This window comes from Apium graveolens, chromosome 10 (assembly GCF_009905375.1).
Source record: "Apium graveolens cultivar Ventura chromosome 10, ASM990537v1, whole genome shotgun sequence".
Lineage (NCBI taxonomy): Eukaryota > Viridiplantae > Streptophyta > Magnoliopsida > Apiales > Apiaceae > Apium > Apium graveolens.
The window spans coordinates 10,535,974-10,544,598 of record NC_133656.1 but is presented as its reverse complement, the minus strand read 5'-3'; the positions used below and the strand labels follow the sequence as shown (position 1 = coordinate 10,544,598).

The 8,625-nt window shown below is 34.4% G+C and overlaps 1 pseudogene; it reads right to left on the bottom strand.

Moving 5' to 3' along the window:
- Window positions 1-341: 341 nt before the first annotated feature.
- The window catches only part of LOC141690403 (protein LIKE COV 1-like), a 112,505-nt pseudogene continuing 104,221 nt past the window's right edge, over window positions 342-8,625 (bottom strand).

The window sequence follows — 8,625 nt, the reverse complement described above, 5'->3', positions numbered from 1 at the left end:
GATATTGCCGGATAATTTTCCAATAAGACGGAAAGCAGCATCAGACTTGGTTAAAGCATCTTGGATGGCGTTTAACATGTCTTCCATTTTGCACTATACTAGACATTTTGAGATAAGAATAGTTAATTAAAATCATCAACCATTATTACAAGTTTCGTAGTCAGAAGGAACCAAAAGAACAAGAGTGAAGCTCGCATCCTGTAACATCGATATTAACCAACTCAGTTTCCAAGGAAGTTTAGAATGCTAATGCCCTCTCCACCGAATTTCAACTAATTATTCTACGGTTTTTCGGCTCTAAACTAAAAACTTAATCAGGGTGCAAGACATTCAAGTTCCATTTATTCTTCTTGAGGATTTTTACGACCATCTGCTTTGTGAGGCCAATACTGAACTTGTGGAATCGCATATTTCCCCATTCTTGGTGTATTTATAATCTTTGCATCCATTATAGACATCATTTGAGGTATAGACATGCCTCCAGAAATGACAATCTCTGCCGAAATTAAAACATTAGAACATAGTAAACATACCATTATCATTTATTTGTCTAATTGATGATAGAGTCGAGTCAGTGAAAAACGTACCAATCCCTTCGCTTACTGAGATATGAGGCCTTATGATTTCTTTTTAGTTGACAAGAAATATATCTCCAAGATAGAGGTGGTTCGTAGGCACATAAACACAACAGAGCCCTGCGTTGGAATATAGGCTCCGCTTGGGAGTGCTGTTGAAAACTACCGTACAGTGAGAAAAAGTGTTGTAAGGAAAATTAAATGACTGTTTGGTTATTTTTTTAAATTTATGCATATATTGAGATATAATATATAAAATAATATTGTTGAGAATGTTTGATGGTGAAACTGATAGCTATTTCTTGCAAAACCTGAAAACAGCTTTTTCCAAAAACACGGGTGACATGTTTTTGCTAACAGCATATTTTAGACCAAAAACGTTTTTTCAGACAACAATTTTTAGAATCTACTAAACACATTTCTGACAATTTTTCACCAAAAAACTGTTGTAACTGTCTGCAACAGCAATACCATACGGGGCCATAGTCTAAACTAAATTAAATGTGTCTGTGGCACTTAGCTGTTGATTAGTGGTATTTGATTTGGTCTTATGATTTGATTGAATAAGTGATCCTATTTTATAGGAGCAATAGCATAATTTAGGATGTCAAGTAGAAGTAATTTCCTATATATCTCGTTGTATGAAACCTAGAGATAATTAGCAGAATTCATTTTGTTAGTACATCTTTTGTTTCTCTCTCTCAGTTTACATATATGCGTTTCATTTAAGAACAAAGGCTTAAAACCCTACAAAGATAATTAGCAGAATTCATTTTGTTAGTACATCTTTTGTTTCTCTCTCAGTTTATATATATACGTTTCATTCAAAAACAAAGGCTTAAAACCCTACAGTGGTATCAGATCCACACTATGTGGATGCCAAAGTACATGTCAAAGAAAGAAACGATGGAGACAACAAAAAGCAAAGACGGAACCATAGGTCTGAGTTACCCGATGTTAACAAGAAGCAACTATACAGCGTGGTCAATAAAGATGAAAGTGTTTATGCAAGCACATGGAATATGGAAAGTGGTGGATCCTAAAGACCCAAAGGATGATATCGATGAAAAAATAGATAAAATGGCGTTGACAGCGATCTACCAGAGCATTCCTGAAGACATGTTATTAACATTCGCAGAAAAGCAAACAACCAAGGAGGCATGGGATGCGTTGAAAGTTTTATGCTTAGGAGCAGATCGGGTTAAGAAGGCAAAGATTCAGACACTAAAGACCGAGTTTGAGTCCTTGAGCATGAAAGAATCGAAACTGATAGATGATTTATGCATGAGGTTAAATGGCCTAGTAACAAATATCCATACTGTAACACCCCCAAATCCGGGGTCGGGGATTCGGGTTGTCACGAGTTCCATTTCCCTTATCAATACTTAATCTTAACAGTCAACCAACTACTGCGTACTGTGACCCCACAATACACACACACACCACAAGTTATAGTCTCAGAGATAAATACAAAAATAACACAAGTCATTTTATTCCACAATTATAAACCATTTGACCATAAAAAGGGTTTCTAAATAGTTTACATTTCCTTGCCATTATTACAATTCATAAATATACATAAGTCCGGTACAACAAAAGTTGAAAGCCTAGCCTATTGGTAGTTCCTACCTCAGCTACAACGGCGTCAACGCCTACAGGAAACTGCGGAACGTTTCCTATCCGCTCACGAATTGGGAGCTTGGTCCTGTTCATCTTGTCTATCTGTTGTTGTGTGATGAAAGAAGAAAGTAAGGGCGAGCAACAAGCCCACCGAAATGATATGTATAATAATTAACAATATATGAGCATTCTCATAGTACTCATGAAAGTCTTGGTCAAAAGAAATGTACCAAGTTTGATATCTTAATGCGATGAAGTCGCAAAATATTCAGTATATATACATATATACTTTTCAAAATCTTGGAAGTCCTCTTCCATGCATAATACACACAGAGTTCCAGTGTATAACTGTATAAAAATATCGTTGCAAGGTGATCTCATATATCTAACCTTGTCTCAACGTTTTTCTGAAAATTTTTGTCATGCATCAGATAATCATTAACCAGATATAAGTTAAAAAGATGAAGTTACAAGATACCCCTATATACTTATATCTTTTACAAATACTACTTGAACTACCACCGTTCAAGTTATAATAGTTTCAAAAGTTCATCACATAGATGAGACTACAAGATAAGATTTGAATATATTCAATCTTTGAATATCATTATAAATAATGAAGTTACGAGATACTTCATTAAGTCCCGATATATATATATATACACCTATATATATACATTTCATACACTCCTTGAAAACCTCTGTTATAAAAATTATAAACAGAGTTGCAATATCCAATGAATTTGGAAGGGAGAAAACCTTGGCATAAACCTGATATCTTGCTGATCAGGCAAAGATACCAATAAGTAACTTTTTCTACTGTAGATGGATGAATTCTTCGCCGGTCATCACCCTGGCTGCATTAGGACCTCGCACTAGACCGTTACCCGGCTACTCACGCGTGGATGACTGTCACCCAGCCTCTTACACCTTCATAGACCGTACCCCGGCCTGTCGCTTATGCCGACTCAATCAGATGGACTTAATTCCCGAACATTGGGCAAGTAATCAAATTGTTTTCTCAAAACAGCAACCATGTTGCGAATATAAAATACACCACAGAGCCGAATCCCTTAGATTTTTGAGCGAGTATTCAAGTCCCCTTTGAAAGGAAGCGCTTAAATTTGAAAACGAGTTTTGGGATACTCTCTAACTTTTAAAATCATTTTGAAGTCTCGAAAATATTTTTAAGAATGTTTGGAGTAATGCTGATTTAATAAAATAAATCAGTCCCAATATATTAGAAAATATCTGAATATTATTATTTAAATAATATTCCCATAAAGAGTAATCCTTATAAAAATAATTTGAAGTAGAAGTTTTAAAACTCATACTTGAAATGAATATTAATTAACCAAAGATATACTTATACGAAAGTACTATCTTTATTTGAATAATCGAAAATAAGTTTGATTATCGAAACATTATTCTTTAATAAAATAAAGAATGTTATTTAATAAATAAGCGGAGTCATAAGTCCTCAAATGAATATTCAAAATAATATTCATTAAATAAAATAAACGGAGTCATAAGTCCTCGAATGAATATTCAACTAATAATATTCATTAAATAAAATAAACGGAGTCATAAGTCCTCGAATGAATATTTAACTAATAATATTCATTAAATAAAATGAAGTTATCGAATAACCCTTATTCGATTAATAGTTTTGAAAACTATATCCATATATATATATAAAAAAATGAATATATATATATATATTGTACTCGGGAACATCGACTCCCGGTTTAGAAAAATGTTCACCTTTGGGTCCCCTATACTAAGGGTATACGCAACTACTGCCTATCTCTAACATAGGTATTATGCAACTATAAGCATTTGAATGAACAGATATATATCAAGATTACGAAACAGACATGCATATATACCATATCACATGCTCCAATATATTGCAAGATTTGCTAATTAATCATCATGCATCTATCACAAGATAATGCATATACATATGTATACATCACAACAACAGTATAACAGGTAGAAAACTTGCCTGAGTGTTCCGGGGTAGACTTAAGCTTAGAGTGGGTCCGATAACCTATGAACAACAACATAAGTCGGAATTAAACCCTGGTCGCTTAAGAAACTAGACTTTAACCAATTGAACCCTAACGTTCACTTATGGTAACTTATACGCTTAACGAATCACATAAGTCATTCGAGTACCCTCGGCTCCACCATTTTTAATAAATTAACCATTAAGAATTTTAAGGCGATTCTTTCGCGAGTACTTTACCAACTGCCTAATCCACTTTACATAATTGTTTCATACTCCAATTAGTCATTTAAGGGCCTTAACCAAGGTTTCAAAGTAAGGCGAGGGGTAATGGTTCGTTCGCGAAACGCCGTTACTTAAAACGGTCGTTTCTCCTAAACCGTACATCGGATTCAAGCGAACCACATATCAAAACGAAGCTTACGACATAATCTAACTAAACATGGAAAAGTCACAGATTCAATAGTTAGCTCTCTGTCCCGAACACTAAGAACAAGCAGTTGTATGAAATTGGGCATTACGACGGCTATGTTTACGCGATTGCCAAGTTTTAAACCACTCCAAACAACCACCATTCAACTCACAACCAACAATACAACCAACCCTCATCCAAACCTTACTACATCAGTCCCCAAACCTCAAGATTTTCCAATTTATACAACCCCACACATGAACTACTAGCTATACTTAAGTTTCATTAACTATAAACAAGATTTCAACATCCAAATCACTACAAATCCAATCCAAACTCTAAACACATAAGCATCATGCTTCTCATTTACTATAACCATCAAAACCATCTTAATACTCAAATTAAAGTTAGGGTTTGGAGGTGTTATACCTTCCTTGGAGTGATTAGAGTAGCTAGGAAGTCTTAGGGAGCCTCCTACAAGCTTGATCTTTCCAAAGAAATCAAGAACTCAAAGTTAGGTTTTGAAGTTTCTAAAAGTCAGATTGAAAGAACTGTCAAAACGAGGGTCTTACCATGCTTATTTGGACGAGACTTGTGAACAAGAGTTGTAGGCCATCTCAATACCTTTCCAAAGAGCTATAGAACATACTATTTCAGTGAGTATTGAAGGAGATATGGTAGTTTGAAGTTGCTGCTCTGGTTTTGGCCGAGAGCTTTTGTTCTTGGAAAGCAAAAGGCAACTTCTAATTTGTGTTTTGTGATTTGTTTTGCCTTGGCTTGGTTGCTACCTTTTGGTTTGATCAATTACTTTTAACCATGGTGAATTTTGTGTGGTTTAGAATCAACCAACACTTCCTTCCCTTTTTGTCATGCTCATGTCATCATCTTATGTCATCATCCCACACTTGTCCTCTTCTTGTTGGTGAGATGACATCACCCTCCACTAACTCTTTGATTAACTCCTAATCACTTGGCTAATGACCGCTGATCTATTATACAATTCGCTTAACTTTCGTTCTCGTTTATCGTTTGAGGGATCATATCTGGGATCTTATTACTTGGGTTCCCTTAACCTTTCTCAATACATTATATTCCTTTTATTGTAACACCCCCAAATCCGGGGTCGGGGATCCGGGTTGTCATGAGTTCCATTTCCCTTAACAACACCCAATCTTAATAAATAATCAACTACTCTGTATTGTGACCCCACAATAAACACACACACCACAAGTTATAGTCTCAGAGATGAATATCCAAAAATAATCACAAGTCGTTTTATTCCACAATTATATGCCAATACACCTTAAACAGGTTTCTGAATAAATTTACATTTCTTTGCCATTATTACAATTCATAAATATACATAATCTGATACATCAAAAGTTGAAAGCCTAGCCTATTGGTAGTTCCTACCTCAGCTATGGCGGCATCAGTGCTTCTAGAAAACTACGGAACGTCTCCTAACCTCTTGCGAATCGGGAGCTTGGTCCGGTTCATCTTGTCTATCTGATGTTGTGTGATGAAAGAAGAAAGCAAGGGTGAGCAGCAAGCCCACCAAAATAATATGTATAATGATTAACAATATATGAGCCTTCTTATAGTACTCATGAAAGTCTTGGTCAAAAGAAATGAACCAAGTTGATATCTTAATGCGATGAAGTCGCAAAATATTCAGTATATATATATATATATACATATATACTTTTCAAAATATTGGAAGTCCTCTTCCATGCACAATATACACAAAGTCCCAGTGTATAACTGTATAAAAAAAAATATCGTTGCAAGGTGATCTCATATATCTAACCTTGTCTCAACGTTTTTCTGAAAATCTTTGTCATTCATAAGACAATTATTAATTAGATATAAGTTTAAAAGATGAAGTTACAAGATATCCCAATATACTTATATCTTTCCCAAATACTACTTGAACTACCACCGTTCAAGTTATAATTAGCTTCAAAAGTTCATTACATAGATGAGACTATAAGGCGAGATTTGAATAGATTAAATCTTTAAAATATTATCAAAATAAAATGAAGTTACGAGATACTTCATTTGATGTAAACATCATTTTGAAAACTTGACCCTGCCAACACTCAACAATCGCCCAACCGTAGCCTTTCTATCGAAGTGCTCTGGGTAGTGTTGCAGAAATTATCCAATTGGATGATGAACTCATTACGGGAGTTTGCCGCGCCAGGAAGACCACTTACGATGATCAGTCGTAGTAGTACAACCCCACCATTTTCTACATGTAGAGGAGAACCTGTCAGATTTACTTGTCAACCGAACACTGAACTCCTAAGGAATGGACCGCCTTAGCGGAACTTCCAGGCCATTTGGGCCAATATAATAAGGCTGGGCCGGCGCTACTCGGCCACTTACGCCACTCCTAGTTCAGATGAAATCCATGACTCTGAAACGTAAAGTTTGTCCCCACTTTCCCCAAGTAGAAACTTGTTGATACGGCTCCACCAAGAAGTCGTATCTATTTGGAAAGGAGAACTCACCGATATTTCCCAGGCGATGCCTGTTAATGGATTAACTTGTTCCAAGAATTTTACTTCCCGAGTGTTGGGTAAGTAATCAATTCATTTATCAAAACAACAACCTTGTTGCGAATATAAAACACACCACAGAGCCGGATCCCTCAGATTTTGAGCGAGTATTTAAATCCCCTTCGAAAGGAGGATCTTAAAAAAATGAGTTTTGGGATCCGCTCTAACTTTTAAAAAAATCATTTTGAAGACTCGCAAAACATTTTTAAGAATGTTTGGAGTGAAGCTGATTTAATGAAGTAAATCAGTCCCCAGAATATTTAGAAAATGTCTGAATATTATTATTTAAATAATATTCCCATAAAGAATAATCTTTTTAAAATAATTGAAGTAGAAGTATTAAAACTTATACTTGAAATGAATAGCAAATAATCAAAGATATACTTATACGAAAGTAATATCTTTATTTGAATAATCGAAAATAAGTTTGATTATTTACACCTTATTCTTTAATAAAATAAAGAACAAATCTCAGCAAATAATCGGAGTCATAGATCCTCAAATGAATATTCAAAAATATTCATTAAATAATATAAACTGAGTCATAAGCCCTCGAATGAATATTCAAAATAATATTCATTTAATATAAAATAAAAGGAGTCATAAGTCCTCGAATGAATATTCGAAATAATATTCAATAATAAAATAAGGAGTCATAAGTCCTCGGATGAATATTCAAAATAATATTCATTTAATATAAAATGAAAGGAGTCATAAATCCTCGAATGAATATTCGAAATAATATTCAATAATAAAATAAAGGAGTCATAAGTCCTCGGACGAATATTCAAAATAATATTCAATAATAAAATAAAGTTAAAGTTATCGAATAAACCTTATTCGATTAATAGTTTTGAAAACTATGACCATATATATATATAAGTATAAATAAATATATATATATATATATATATATATATTTATATCCATATATACAAAATCTACTCGGGATCCTCGACTCCCGGTTTTAGAAATATTTTCACCTTTGGGTCCCTGTACTAAGGGTATATGCAAATTACCGCTATCCTCTAGCATAGGTATTATCAACTGAATCAATAGATATATATATATATGGAAAGAATGCGAAACAGGCATGCATATATACCATATCAGCATGCTCCAATATATCGCAAAATTTGCTAATAACAATCATGCACTATCACAAGATAATGCATATACATATATTTACATCACAACAACAGTATATCGGGTAGAAAACTTGCCTGAGCGACTGGGGGTTACGAATGGCTCGGGATGAGTCTGGTAACCTATAAACAACAAGTAAGTTGGAATTAAACCAAAGTCACTTATAAATCTATACTCTAACCAACTCAGACTCTAACGCTCGTTTTGCGCTTACTGATTCTCTTAAGTCACTCGAGTACCCTCGGCTCCACCATTTTTAATAATTTAACCTTTACGAGTTTTAAGGCGATTCCTTCGCGA